Below are 15,241 nucleotides of genomic sequence, written 5' to 3'. Positions count from 1 at the left end.
CCGAGACGTTGAGGATGAAGTTGGGGGCCAGATCATGAAAATCCAGCCCGTAGTAGAACATGAGCCTGTGGACAAACAGGTGGAGAGGAAATCCTAGTCCGTGGACGAAATGGGTAAGAAAAACTACCCTCTCATGGGGTTCGGGCGTTGGGACGATCTGCCTCGCATTCGGCAGCCGGTGCGCGATATTCGCAGCTAGGTATCCGGCTTCCCGTAACTTTTTGATGTTCTCCTCCATGATGGAGGAGACCATCCACTTGCCTCCTGCTCTGAACATGATTGGAGTGGTTTGAGAAGAAGAACGCGAGCTTGGGCGCTAGAGCTCGGGTGTGCGGGAATGGGTAAGCGAGAAGGAAGAAGGCGTGGGTGAAAAAAGTAAATCTTTGTCCCTTTATAAGGGCGGAGGAGGTGATGAGTCTCCCCACTTGCCTGGCAAAACCGCTTATTCCCTAGGCGCCGTAATTGATGGCGCGGTTGGGTTACCCACGTCCGTATTGATGAGAATCATGTGATAAAGGGAACACGATCTCTGCTTTGACATGACGTGTCAAGAAAACCGCCTCACGATATGTGCGGAGCTGGTTAAGGATAGCGGTTCGAATAATAACCGGGCCATGAAGTGATGTCATACTGTCAAAACGTGTCAGTAGATTAGATTTGTGGAAGTATTATTCTCTCTACGGTGGTATGTGGAACTTATTTTTGCAGGGTCGGACACTATCCTTGCATTCAGACTCTTCCATGGTGTATTCATAGGAGGAACCCGCCTTGCAATGCCGAAGACAACACTGCGCGCCGGACTCATCGTCATTGAAGCCTGGTTCAGGGGATACTGAGGGAGTCCTGTATTAGGGGGTCTCCGGACAGCTGGACTATATCCTTTGGCCGGACTGTTGGACTATGAAGATACAAGATTGAAGACTTCGTCCCGTGTCCGGATGGGACTCTACTTGGCGTGGAAGGCAAGCTAGGCAATACGGATATATATATATATCTCCTCCTTTGTAACCGACCTTGTGTAACCCTAGCCCCCTCCGGTGTCTATATAAACCGGAGGGTTTTAGTCCGTAGGACAACATACAATCATACCATAGGCTAGCTTCTAGGGTTTAGCCTCTCTGATCTCGTGGTAGATCAACTCTTGTAATACTCATATTATCAAGAATAATCAAGCAGGACGTACGGTTTTACCTCCATCAAGAGGGCCCGAACCTGGGTAAACATCGTGTCTCCTGTCTCCTGTTACCATCCGCCTTAGACGCACAGTTCGGGACCCCCTACCCGAGATCCGCCGGTTTTGACACCGACACCCCATAAACGAGCTTCTGCCAATGTGGATATCTTTGTTTAGATTCAATCAGCACCTCACTGACGTAGTAAACCGGCCGTTGGACCGGTGTTCTTTGCCAGCCTCCTTGCGCTCCACAACAATGGCCACACTGACAGCACATGAGTTAGCAGCTACATATAATAACAACGACTCTTTCTCAACCGGAGCAGCAAGAACCGGCGGCTTAGCGAGCTATTTCTTCAGATCCTCAAATGCAAAGTTAGCAGCATCACTCCAGACAAAGTCATCCGCCTTTTTCATCATTTGATACAAAGGCATCGCCTTCTCCCCTAACCGGCTTATGAACCGGCTTAAGGCAGCGACGCGACCCGCCAGCTGCTGAACGTCATTGATGCACACCGGTTTGGCCAGAGACGTGATTGCCTTAATTTTCTCTGGGTTAGCCACAATGCCTCTGTTAGACACCAAAAAACCCAAGAGTTTGCCAGCTGGGACTCCAAAATTACACTTGGTCGGGTTAAGCATCATCTTGTAGACCCGGAGGTTATCAAAGGTTTCCTTCAGATCTGTTATCAAGGTTTCCTTCTCTCTGGACTTCACCACTATATCATCCACATAAGCATGAACATTACGCCCAATCTAATTGTGAAGGCAATTTTGCACACACCGTTGATAAGTCGCCTGGGCACTCTTAAGCCCAAAAGGTATAGACACATAGCAGAAGGCTCCGAACGGAGTGATGAAAGCTGTCTTCTCCCGGTCCTTGACTGCCATCTTGATCTGATGATAACCTGAATAGGCATCCAGAAAACTCAAACGCTCACAACCCGCCATAGCATCAATGATATGATCAATACGAGGGAGAGCAAAAGGTTCAGCCGGACAGGCTTTGTTCAAATTGGTGTAATCCACACACATACGCCAGGTGCCATTTTTCTTGAGTACAAGCACCGGGTTAGCCAACCACTTTGGGTGAAAAACTTCCACAATGAACCCCGCCGCCAAGAGCCAGGCCACCTCTTCTCTGATGGCCTTGCGCCTTTCCTTGTTAAACTGCCAAAGGAACTGCCTAACCGGCTTAAACTTCAGATCAATGTTAAGAGTGTGCTCAGCGAGTTCTCTCGAGACACCCGGCATGTCAGAAGGCTTGCATGCAAAGATGTCCCGGTTCTCACGGATGAACTCGATGAGCATGCTTTCCTATTTTGGATCCAAGTTGGTACTGATGATGAACTGTTTGGATGAGTCGCCAGGCACAAAATCAACCATCTTGGTGTCATCAGCTGACTTGAATTTCAACACCGGTTCATGCTCCGTAGTTGGCTTCTTCAAAGACATCATGTCTGTCGGGTCAACATTATCTTTATAAAACTTTAACTCCTCTGTCGCACAAATAGACTCAGCATAAGCGGCATCTCCTTCTTCACATTCCAGGGCTATTATCCAGCTTCCATGTACTGTGATGGTGCCTTTATAACCCGACATCTTGAGCTGTAGATACACATACATGGCCGAGCCATGAACTTGGCATAAGCCGGCCGTCCAAACAGAGCATGATATGGGCTTTTGATCTTAACCACCTCAAAAGTTAACTTCTCAGCCCTGGAATCATATTCATCCCCAAAGGCTACTTCCAGTTCAATCTTAACAACTGGTTATGCCGACTTACCAGGCACAACACCATGAAAAACAGTGTTGGATTGTTTAAGACTCTTATCAGTCAACCCCATCCGAAGAAACGTCTCATAATAGAGGATGTTGATGCTACTGCCTCCATCCATGAGCACCTTAGTGAATTTATATCCACCGACCTGAGGTGCCACCACCAAGGCCAAGTGACCTGGATTATCAACCCGGGGAGGGTGATCTTCCCTGCTCCACACAATAGGCTGTTCTGACCACCTCAAATAACATGGAATCACCGGCTCAACAGCATTGACAACCCTCTTATGAAGCTTCTGGTCCCTCTTGCATAAACTGGTGGTAAATACATGGTACTGCCCACTATTCAATTGTTTTAGGTTGCTCTGATACCTGGACTATTGCTGCTAATTACTTTGGCCGGGTTGCTAATTATAACCACCCTGGTTACCCGGATGGCCCTGACCATGAAAACCGCCTCCGCCTAAACTGGCGCCTGGGCCATGAAAGCCGCCTCCGCCTGAACCGCCGCCAGGTCTGTGGCTACCATCAAACATGTTGGAATTTTTAAATGCCTTCATGATTGTACAGTCCCTCCATAGATGGGTAGCTGGCTTCTCCCGGGTGCCGTGTCTCGAACAAGGTTCATTCAGTAGTTGCTCGAGGGTGGGACCTGACCCACCTGACCGAGGAGGTGGCCTACCCTTGCACCGTTGGTTGTTGCCCTGTGTATTGGTGTTAGCCACAAACTCGTCAGCCTTACGTTTATTACCTCCTTGATTTGTCGAGTTATGCTGGTGACCCTTGCCGTTGCTGTTCTCCTTTCCCTTCCCTGTTTTTTCTTCATCAGACACGGGATCCTTGGTACAGTCAGAATCAACATATTTGACCAGGGCCGCTATCAACTGGCCCATGTCATTACAGTCATGCTTGAGCCACCCCAGCTTCTGTTTCAGAGGTTCAAAATGGCATTTTTTTCTCTAACATTAAGACCGCCGAGCCGGCATCCATCTTATCAGATGAATGTATTATCTCCTTAACCCGGCGCACCCAATGGATCATGGACTCACCTTCCTCTTGCTTACAATTACTCAGGTCCACGATTGACATAGGTTGTTTACATGTGTCCTTGAAGTTCTGAATGAACCGGGCCTTTAACTCCGCCCATGAGCCGATGGAATTGGGTGGCAACCCTTTCAACCAAGTGCGAGCCGTTCCATCCAACATCATAGTGAAATACTTAGCCATTGCTGCATCACTGACCTCCAACAGCTCCATCGCCATCTCATAACTTTCAATCCATGCCCCAGGCTGCAAGTCGGCCGTGTAATTAGGCACCTTACGAGGCCCCTTAAATTCTTTTGGCAAGCGCTCATTACGTATAGCTGGAACCAGGCAAGGGACACCTCCTGTTCTTGTGGCTACTCCTGCCTCAACAGAGGTTGTCGGATAAACCGGAAAAGCCTGATGAGCCGCCTGCTTAGCTGCCAGTTGAGCCGCCCGCTCAGCCTCTTGACGGATTCTCTCCTGATCCGCCAAGTTAAGGGCTCCACCCTGCGCCGGCTCATGCCTACGCGGTTGGTTACACGTTGAGCGTTGCTTGACATAGCGGTTGAGTCCATATGCCTGCTATAGCTCGGGCTCCGGCTCGGGCGAGGGGTTGAATGGATTCTGTCTCGACTGTAAGAGTATGCATCCTGTTGCGCCAGATCCGTCTAAAGAAGTTCTCTCACCCTTCGTGTTTCGATTGCTGTTGGAGAGTCGCCTTCCATTGGGAGAGCCACCAAATGAGCCAACGCAACGATGAGATTCTCCAAAGGGTTAGAAAAGTGACCCGGTGGTATTGGTGTGTAATGAGGCGGAGTAGTATTCATACGGGGTGGCTCCATGGCCCGCGGTTGAACCAGCGCCTCGGCCCTGGGTGTCGTGATCCGGTTTGCCTCCAGCGGGTTACTTGGACCGGCCCCGGGTGTGTGGAAGAGATTCCTAGGGTCGTAAGTCAGAGGCAGACATGACTGAGTTTTCTGGTGCCTTCTCTTCATGACCTCGTTTGACGCGTTCAGATCCACCGAGAGCCGGAAAATCTCCGCTTGAAGCTGCTGAGCACGAGCATCAAAAGCTGCCTGCTCTGCGGTCATCCTAACTTCTTCTGCTGCTAAATTTTCCTTGGCCCGTGCCATCTCTTCGCGTAGTCTTGCCACCTCCGTGTCATGCTGAGCCTTATCTGCCGGCTCCACAACAACAGTCAACAGAGCCGTCACTTATCCATGAGTTCCATTAGCATCTGAGCCGGGCGCGCGCGGGATCTCCTGACCTGGCCGCTGCCAACCCGGTGGTTATTGCTGCTGCAGCCGTGGAGTTCTGGCCGGGTTGAGTGCTAGCCATGAAGACTCCGGTTCGGTTCGACGGATCAGAGGGGTCCGGAATACTGCTGCCATCGGAACAACCCCCAAGCATGCCATCTTGCAGCTGATACAAAGAATTTGTCTCGCCTATTGATGACGTAGCGTCAGAACAGATGGCCGTCTCATCGCTGTCCACTGATCCTTCAGAGAATTCACCTCCATGGATGCAACCCATGAAGGCATGCCACACAGCAGGTTGAGCCCGGGCGGATCTCGCACGCTGAGCCGTCTCGATGAGGTTGGTGCAGACGTCCGGCTCAGGGCCTGACTCGCCGATCCAGCCGATGAAGACATGGATTCCGCCGAAGGGGACCCGGTACCCGTACTCAATTGAGCCGGCCTCGGGGCCCCAGCCTTTGTCGTTGATGTAGAGCTTGCCGCGATGACTCTTGGTCATCCGGCCCACAGCATATCCCTTGAGCCCTTCGAAGTTGCCCTTCAAGAACTCAAATCCATCGTGCGCTGGCCCCATGGTGGGTGCCAACTTTCATGGAATTGTCACGACAGATGTCCTAGCAAAAGGACTTAGTCGTAGCGCCATCGCAACTAGGAAGCTTAAAGGGGTTAATCGGGACAAAGGACATGAGAGGTTTATACTAGTCCGGCCCCTTATGATGAAGGCAAAAGCCTACGTCTAGTTGTGTTGGAATTGCTGGGATTTCGATGACCAAGAAGCGAATCCGCTTTGCCTGGCTCTGAGTTGTTGTTTCTTGCCCTAAGCCGCCGCCGGGTCGTCCCCTTATATACATGGGTTGATGCCTAGCGGCTGATACGTCTCCAATGTATCTACAATTTTTGATTGTTCCATGCTATTATATTATCAACCTTGGATGTTTTACATGCATTTATATGCTATTTTATATGATTTTTGGGACTAACCTATTAACCCAGAGCCCAGTGCCAGTTTCTGTTTTTTTCCTTGTTTTAGAGTATCGTAGAAAAGGAAAATCAACCGGAGTCCAATTGACCTGAAACTTCACGGAACTTATTTTTGGACCAGAAGAAGCCCACGAAGTATCGGAGATGCACCAGGAGAGTCCGGGGCTGCCCACGAGGGTGGGGGGCATGCCCACCCCCCCTTGGCGCGCCCCCTGCCTCGTGGACAGCCCGGAGGTCCACCGATGTACTTCTTCCTCCCATATATACCCATATACCCTAAAAACCTCGGGGAGCAGAATAGATTGGGAGTTCCGCCGCCAGAAGCCTCCGTAGCCACCAAAAACCAATCTAGACCCATTCTGGCACCCTGCCGGAGGGGGAATCCCTCTCCGGTGGCCATCTTCATCATCCCGGCGCTCTCCATGACGAGGAGGGAGTAGTTCACCCTCGGGGCTGAGGGTATGTACCAGTAGCTATGTGTTTGATCTCTCTCTCATGTTCTTGAGGTGGTATGATCTTGATGTATCGCGAGCTTTGCTATTATAGTTGGATCTTATGATGTTTCTCCCCCTCTACTCTCTTGTAATGGACTGAGTTTTCCCTTTGAAGTTATCTTATCGGATTGAGTCTTTAAGGATTTGAGAACACTTGATGTATGTCTTGCATGGGATACCCGTGGTGACAATGGGGTATTCTATGATCCACTTGATGTATGTTTTGGTGATCAACTTGCAGGTTCCGTGACCTTGGGAATCTATGCATAGGGGTTGGCACACGTTTTCGACCTGACTCTCCGGTAGAAACTTTGGGGCACTCTTTGAGGTTCTATTTGTTGGTTGAATAGATGAATCTGAGATTGTGTGATGCTTATCATATAATCATACCCACGGATACTTGAGGTGACATTGGAGTATGTAGGTGACATTAGGGTTTTGGTTGATTTGTGTCTTAAGGTGTTATTCTAGTACGAACTTTAGGGATGTTTGTGACACTTATAGGAATAGCCCAATGGATTGATTAGAAAGAATAACTTTGAGGTGGTTTCGTACCCTACCATAATCTCTTCATTTGTTCTCTGCTATTAGTGACTTTCGAGTGACTCTTTGTTGCATGTTGAGGGATAGTTATGTGATCCAGTTATGTTATTATTGTTGAGAGAACTTGCACTAGTGAAAGTATGAACCCTAGGCCTTGTTTCCTAGCATTGCAATACTGTTTGTGCTCACTTTTATCATTAGTTACCTTGCTGTTTTTATATTTTCAGATTACGAAAACCATTATCTACTATCCATATACCACTTGTATCACCATCTCTACGCCGAACTATTGCACCTATACAATTTAGCATTGTATTGGGTGTGTTGGGGACACAAGAGACTCTTTGTTATTTGGTTGCAGGGTTGCTTGAGAGAGACCATCTTCATCCTACGCCTCCTACGGATTGATAAACCTTAGGTCATCCACTTGAGGGAAATTTGCTACTGTCCTACAAACCTCTGCACTTGGAGGCCCAACAACGTCTACAAGAAAAAGGTCGTGTACTAGACATCAAGCTCTTTTCTGGCGCCGTTGCCGGGGAGGTTAGCGCTTGAAGGTATATCTTTAGATCTTGCAATCGAATCTTTTTGTTTCTTGTTTTAGCACTAGTTTAGTTTATAAAAGAAAACTACAAAAAAATATGGAATTGAGTTTGCCTCATACGCTTCATCTTTTTAATATCTTTAGTGAGTATGATGGAAAGGAAAATTGTGCCAAAGTGTTAGAAGAAGAATGCATTAAAATGTTTGGCACTAAATTTTTGAATTATGAGCATGATTGCAATTTTGTTAGTATGAATTCCTTGAATATCCATGATGCTAATGATATGCAAAGCCACAAGCTTGGGGAAGCTATGTTTAATGAAGATGATATTTTTAGTCTCCCAAGTTTTGATATGCAAATTTATAATGATTATAGCATGCCTCCTACTTATGATGATTATATTTATGAAAGTGGATTTGGAGAGGTCATGACTTTATTTAGTAATGATTCCACTATCTTGTAAGAGGTTTCAATTGATTATGATGAGAACAAAGTTGCTACTTATGATGATTATTGTGATGAAACTTATGCTATAAAAAGTAGTAATGATTATATTTATAAAACTTGTCATGATTATTATTACCCTTTTTCTGAACATTACTCTTTTAATGTGGAAACAATTTATAGTATTCGAGTCTCTTATGATACTCCCACTATTCCGATTGAGAAGAATTTTTCTTGTGTGGAGAGTAATAAAATTTCTATGCTTGTAGATCATGAAAAGGATGCTTTAGGTGCTGGTTATACTATTGAATTCATTCATGATGCTACTGAAAATTATTATGAGGGAGGAATATATACTTGTAGGAATTGCAATAATATCAAGTTTCCTCTCTATGTGCTTAAAATCTTGAAGTTTTGCTTGTTTTACCTTCCTATGCAAGTTGATTCTTATTCCCACAAGTTGTTTGATCACAAAATCCCTATGCATAGGAAGTGGGTTAGACTTAAATGTGCTAGTCATATTCTTGAAGATGCTCTCTGTATGTTTTAATTCTTATCCTTTGTGTGAGCATCATTGAAATCATCATGCCTAGCTAGGGGCGTTAAACGAGAGCGCTTGTTGGGAGGCAACCCAATTTTATTTTAGCTCCTTGCTTTTTGCTCCTGTTTAGCAATAAATAATTTATCTAGACTCTGTTATGATTGAGTTTTTATGTTTTAATTAGTGTTTGTGCCAAGTAGAACCGTTGGGAAGACTTGGGGAAAGTCTTGTTGATCTGTAAAAAACAGAAACTTTAGCGCTCACGAGAATTGCTGCCATTTTTTATTCGAGAGTGATATTTAGTTAATTATTTTTTCATATGATTAATAGATAAATTCCTCACGTCCAGAAATTTATTTTAGAATTTTTAGGGTTCCAGATCTTGTGTTAGTTACAGATTATTACAGACTGTTCTGTTTTTGACAGATTCTGTTTTTCATGTGTTGTTTACTTATTTTGATGAATCTATGGCTAGTAAAAGAGTTTATAAACCATAGATAAGTTGGAATACAGTAGGTTTAACACCAATATAAATAAATAATGAGTTCATTACAGTACCTTGAAGTGGTGTTTTGTTTTCTTTCGCTACCGTTGCTTACGAGTTTTCTGTTAACTTTTGTGTTGTGAAGTTTTCAAGTTTTGGGTGAAGATTCGATGGAATATGGAATAAGGAGTGGCAAGTGCCTAATCTTGGGGATGCCCAAGGCATCCCAAGGTAATATTCAAGGACAACCAAAATCCTAAGCTTGGGGATGCCCCGGAAGGCGTCTTCGTTCATCGGTAACTTTACTTGGAGCTATATTTTTATTTACCACATGATATGTGTTTGGCTTGGAGCGCCAATTTATTTTATTTTGTTTTGCTTTATGTTTGAATAAAGTATCAAGATCTGAAATTCTTAAATGTTAAAGTGTCTTCACATAGTTGCATAATTATTCGACTACTCATTGATCTTCACTTACATCTTTCGGAGTAGTTTGTCATTTGCCCTAGTGTTTCACTTATATCTTTTAGAGCACGGTGGTGGTTTTATTCTATAGAAATAGGTGAACTCTCATGCTTCACTTATATTATTTTGAGAGTCCTAAACAGCATGGTAGTTTGCTTCGGTTATGAATTTGGTCCTAATATGATGGGCATCCAAGAGGGATATAATAAAAACTTTCATATAAAGTGCATTGAATACTATGAGAAGTTTGATACTTGATAATTGTTTTGAGATATGGAGATGGTGATATTAGAGTCATGCTAGTTGAGTAGTTGTGAATTTGAGAAATACTTGTGTTGATGTTTGTGATTCCCGTAGCATGCATGTATGGTGAACCGTTATGTGATGAAGTCGGAGCATGATTTATTTATTTATTGTCTTCCTTATGAGTGGCGGCCGGGGACGAGCGATGGTCTTTTCCTACCAATCTATCCCCCTAGGAGCATGCGTGTAATACTTTGTTTCGATAACTAATAGATTTTTTGCAATAAGTATGTGAGTTCTTTATGACTAATGTTGAGTCCATGAATTATACGCATTCTCGCCCTTCCACCATTGCTAGCCTCTCTAGTACGGTGCAACTTTTGCCGGTACCATAAACCCACCATTTACCTTCCTAAAAACAGCCACCATACCTACCTATTATGGCATTTCCATAGCCATTCCGAGATATATTGCCATGCAACTTTCCACCATTCCATTATTATGACACGCTTCATCATTGTCATATTGCTATGCATGATCATGTAGTTGACATCGTATTTGTGGCAAAGCCATCGTTCATAATTCTTTCATACATGTCACCCATGAGTCATTGCACATCCCGGTACACCGTCGGAGGCATTCATATAGAGTCATATTTTGTTCTAAGAATCGAGTTGTAATTCATGAGTTGTAAGTAAACAAAAGTGCGATGATCATCATTATTAGAGCATTGTCCCAGTGAGGAAAGGATGATGGAGACTATGATTCCCCCACAAGTCGGGATGAGACCCCGGACGAAAATAAATAAATAAATAAAAGAGGCCAAAGAAGCCCAAATAAAAAAAATAGAAAACAGGCCATAAAAAAAGAGAAGGCCCAAGTAAAAAAATAAAAAAATAAAAAATGAGAGAAAAAGAGAGAAGGGACAATGCTACTATCCTTTTACCACACTTGTGCCTCAAAGTAGCACCATGATCTTCATGATAGAGAGTCTCCTATGTTGTCACTTTCATATACTAGTGGGAATTTTACATTATAGAACTTGGCTTGTATATTCCAATGATGGGCTTCCTCAAAATGCCCTAGGTCTTTGCGAGCAAGCAAGTTGGATGCACACCCACTTAGTTTCTTTTTAAGCTTTCATACACTTATAGATCTAGTGCATCCGTTGCATGGCAATCCCTAATCACTCACATTGATATCTATTGATGGGCATCTCCATAGCCCGTTGATACGCCTAGTTGATGTGAGACTATCTTCTCCTTTTTGTCTTCTCCACAACCACCATTTTATTCCAACTATAGTGCTATGTCCATGGCTCATGCTCATATATTGCGTGAAGATTGAAAAAGTTTGAGAACATCAAAAGTATGAAACAATTGCTTGGCTTGTCATCGGGGTTGTGCATGATTTGAATACGTTGTGTGGTGAAGATGGAGCATAGCCAGACTATATGATTTTGTAGGGATAACTTTCTTTGGCCATGTTATTTTGAAGAGACATAATTGCTTAGTTAGTATGCTTGAAGTATTATTATTTTTATGTCAATATTAAACTTTTGTCTTGAATCTTATGGATCTGAATATTCTTGCAACAATAAAGAAGAATTACTTAGAGAAATATGTTAGGTAGCATTCCACATCAAAAATTCTATTTTTATCATTTACCTACTCGAGGATGAGCAGGAATTAAGCTTGGGGATGCTGATACGTCTCCAACATATCTATAATTTTTGATTGTTCCATGCTATTATATTACCAAACTTGGATGTTTTATATGCATTTATATGCTATTTTATATGATTTTTGGGACTAACCTATTAACCCAGAGCCCAGTGCCAGTTTCTGTTTTTTCCTTGTTTTAGAGTATCGCAGAAAAGGAAAATCAAATGGAGTCCAATTGACCTGAAACTTCACGGAACTTATTTTTGGACCAGAAGAAGCCCACGGAGTATCGGAGATGCACCAAGAGAGTCCCGGGCTGCCCACGAGGGTGGGGGCATGCCCAACCCCCCTGGGCGTGCCCCCTGCCTCGTGGACAGCCCGGAGGTCCACCGACATACTTCTTCCTCCCATATATACCCATATACCTAAAAACTTCGGGGAGCAGAATAGATCGGGAGTTCCACCACCAGAAGCCTCCGTAGCCACCGAAAACCAATCTAGACCCGTTCCGGCACCCTGCCGGAGGGGGAATCCCTCTCCGGTGGCCATCTTCATCATCCCGGCGCTCTCCATGACGAGGAGGGAGTAGTTCACCCTCGGGGCTGAGGGTATGTACCAGTAGCTATGTGTTTGATCTCTCTCTCTCTCTCTCGTGTTCTTGAGGTGGTACGATCTTGATGTATCGCGAGCTTTGCTATTATAGTTGGATCTTATGATGTTTCTCCCCCTCTACTCTCTTATAATGGATTGAGTTTTCCCTTTGAAGTTATCTTATCGGATTGAGTCTTTAAGGATTTGAGAACACTTGATGTATGACTTGCGTGGGATACCCGTGGTGATAATGGGGTATTCTATGATCCACTTGATGTATGTTTTGGTGATCAACTTGCAGGTTCCGTGACCTTGGGAATCTATGCATAGGGGTTGGCACACGTTTTCGTCCTGACTCTCCGGTAGAAACTTTGGGGCACTCTTTGAGGTTCTATTTGTTGGTTGAATAGATGAATCTGAGATTGTGTGATGCTTACCGTATAATCATACCCACGGATACTTGAGGTGACATTGGAGTATTTAGGTGACATTAGGGTTTTGGTTGATTTGTGTCTTATGGTGTTATTCTAGTACGAACTCTAGGGCTGTTTGTGACACTTATGGGAATAGCCCAACAGATTGATTGGAAAGAATAAGTTTGAGGTGGTTTCGTACCCTACCATAATCTCTTCATTTGGTCTCCGCTATTAGTGACTTTGGAGTGACTCTTTGTTGCATGCTGAGTGAGGGAGTCCTGGATTAGGGGGTATCCGGACAGCCGGATTATATCCTTTGGCCGGACTGTTGGACTATGAAGATACAAGATTGAAGACTTCGTCCCATGTCCGGATGGGACTCTCCTTGGTGTGGAAGGCAAGCTTGGCAATACGGATATGTAGATCTCCTTCCTTATAACCGACTCTGTGTCACCCTAGCCCCATACGGTGTCTATATAAACCGGAGGGTTTTAGTCCGTAGGACAACATACAATCATACCATAGGCTAGCTTCTAGGGTTTAGCCTCTCTGATCTCGTGGTAGATCAACTCTTGTACTACTCATATTATCAAGAATAATCAAGCAGGACGTAGGGTTTTACCTCCATCAAGAGGGCCCGAACCTGGGTAAAACATCGTGTCCCCTGCCTCCTGTTACCATCTGCCTTAGACGCACAGTTTGGGACCCCCTACCCGAGATCCGCCAGTTTTGACACCGACATTGGTGCTTTCATTGAGAGTTCCTCTGTGACGTCATCATTAGGCTTGATGGCTCCTTCGATCATTGATAGCGATACAGTCCAGGCGAGACTTTTCTCCCCGGACAGATCTTAGTGTTCAGCGGCTCCGCAGTGCGGGCCAACTCGCTTGGCCATCTGGAGCAGATCGAGAGCTATGCCCCTGGCTATCAGGTCAGATTTGGAAACTTGAACTACACAGCCAACATCCACAGAGACTTTATCTTCGACGGATTCAAGCCCTTGCCGAGTGCGCCACACGGTCACGATGAGCATGACTTAGCTCCACCATCGGAGAGTGTTCGGGAGATCGCACCGGCGATCGCTCCGACGCTCAAATCGGAGCCAATTGCGCCATCCAGTGACGGGTGGATGGACCCCGCCGCGGAGGCTGCACTCTCATCGACAATCGAGCTGAGTATCGACCTTACCCTCCACAAGATTCGTGACGCCAAACTGTCAGATTCTTCCCCGGCCACGGACTCCGAACCGCATGCGCCCGTTCCCATCGAATTCGACTGGGCGCCGATCGTGGAGTTCACCTCCACAGATATCTTTCAGCACTCGCCTTTAGGCGACATACTGAACTCATTAAGGTCTCTCTCTCTCTCTGTCAGGAGAGCCCTGGCCGAACTATGTCCGGCATAATTGGGATGCGGATGACGAAGAAATTCGCCGCCCACCCACCACCCACTTAGTAGGCACTATCGGCGATTTAACCGACATGCTCGACTTTGACTCCGAAGGCATCGACGGTATGGACGACGATGCAGGAGACGAACAGGAACCACTACCCATAGGGCACTGGACGCCCACTTCATCATATGATGTATACATGGAGGACACACCCAAAGAAAACGACGACGAAGAACGGAAGGACGCAGCAAAGGGTTGTTCCCTCGAGAAGTAGTCAAAGCAACGGCGTAAGCGCCGCTCCAAATACCGCCTCGGCAGAAGCAGCGATCATATAAACCCAGCGATAGAGCAAGGCGAGCCAGCAGACGACAAACACGTCATTGAACCATCGTTCGACCGCGGCAAAACGGAGAATCAAACCGAACAACCCGACTCCGTCGAAGATAATAGTCCGGATGACATCACACCGGACAGGCACCAGGAGCAACAGAATACCCATCAAAGGCTTGTGGCCACTGCGAGGAGGCTGAAAAAGCAGAAGCAAAGGCTCAGGGCTCCACAAGACACACTCAGAATCAAATGGAGTGAAGTACTCAAGACTGCAGCGAAGTACGGCGGTAATCGCCACTCCAAGAGCTACCCGAAGCGAAAGTTGCTACCTGAATTCGATGAGGAGGCCTTAGATCCCCCGCAGTCAAAAAACAAAACGGCTATCCAGTCGGATAGACGACCTCGTGGCCAACATAGAGCGGCAAACGACGCCGCACATAAGCCAGTACGCGATCCACGTGAGGGCTCGCATCAAAAGGACGGCGCAACCAGATCCATCTATGGGCCACGCAAGCGTGCTCCAGCATGCAATGCAACACAACAAACATCCCAACACCATGGTACACCCAAATATAGGGGTGCCACACACCCCCTATGTTTCACCGATGAGGTGCTGGACCATGAATTTCTAGAGGGATTCAAACCCATAAACATAGAGGCGTACGACAGAACGATAGACCCTGGGGTCTGGATTGAGGACTACATCCTCCATATCCATATGGCTCGAGGAGACGATCTCCACGCCATCAAGTACTTACCCCTCAAGCTCAAAGGGCCAGCTCGGCACTGGCTTAAAAGCCTCCCCGAAAACTCCATTGGAAGCTGGGAAGAGCTCGAAGACGCTTTTCGGGCAAATTTTCAAGGGACCTATGT

Source organism: Triticum dicoccoides, chromosome 6A, assembly GCF_002162155.2.
Source record: "Triticum dicoccoides isolate Atlit2015 ecotype Zavitan chromosome 6A, WEW_v2.0, whole genome shotgun sequence".
NCBI classification, from domain to species: domain Eukaryota; kingdom Viridiplantae; phylum Streptophyta; class Magnoliopsida; order Poales; family Poaceae; genus Triticum; species Triticum dicoccoides.
Note: the sequence above shows the minus strand (reverse complement) of the source record.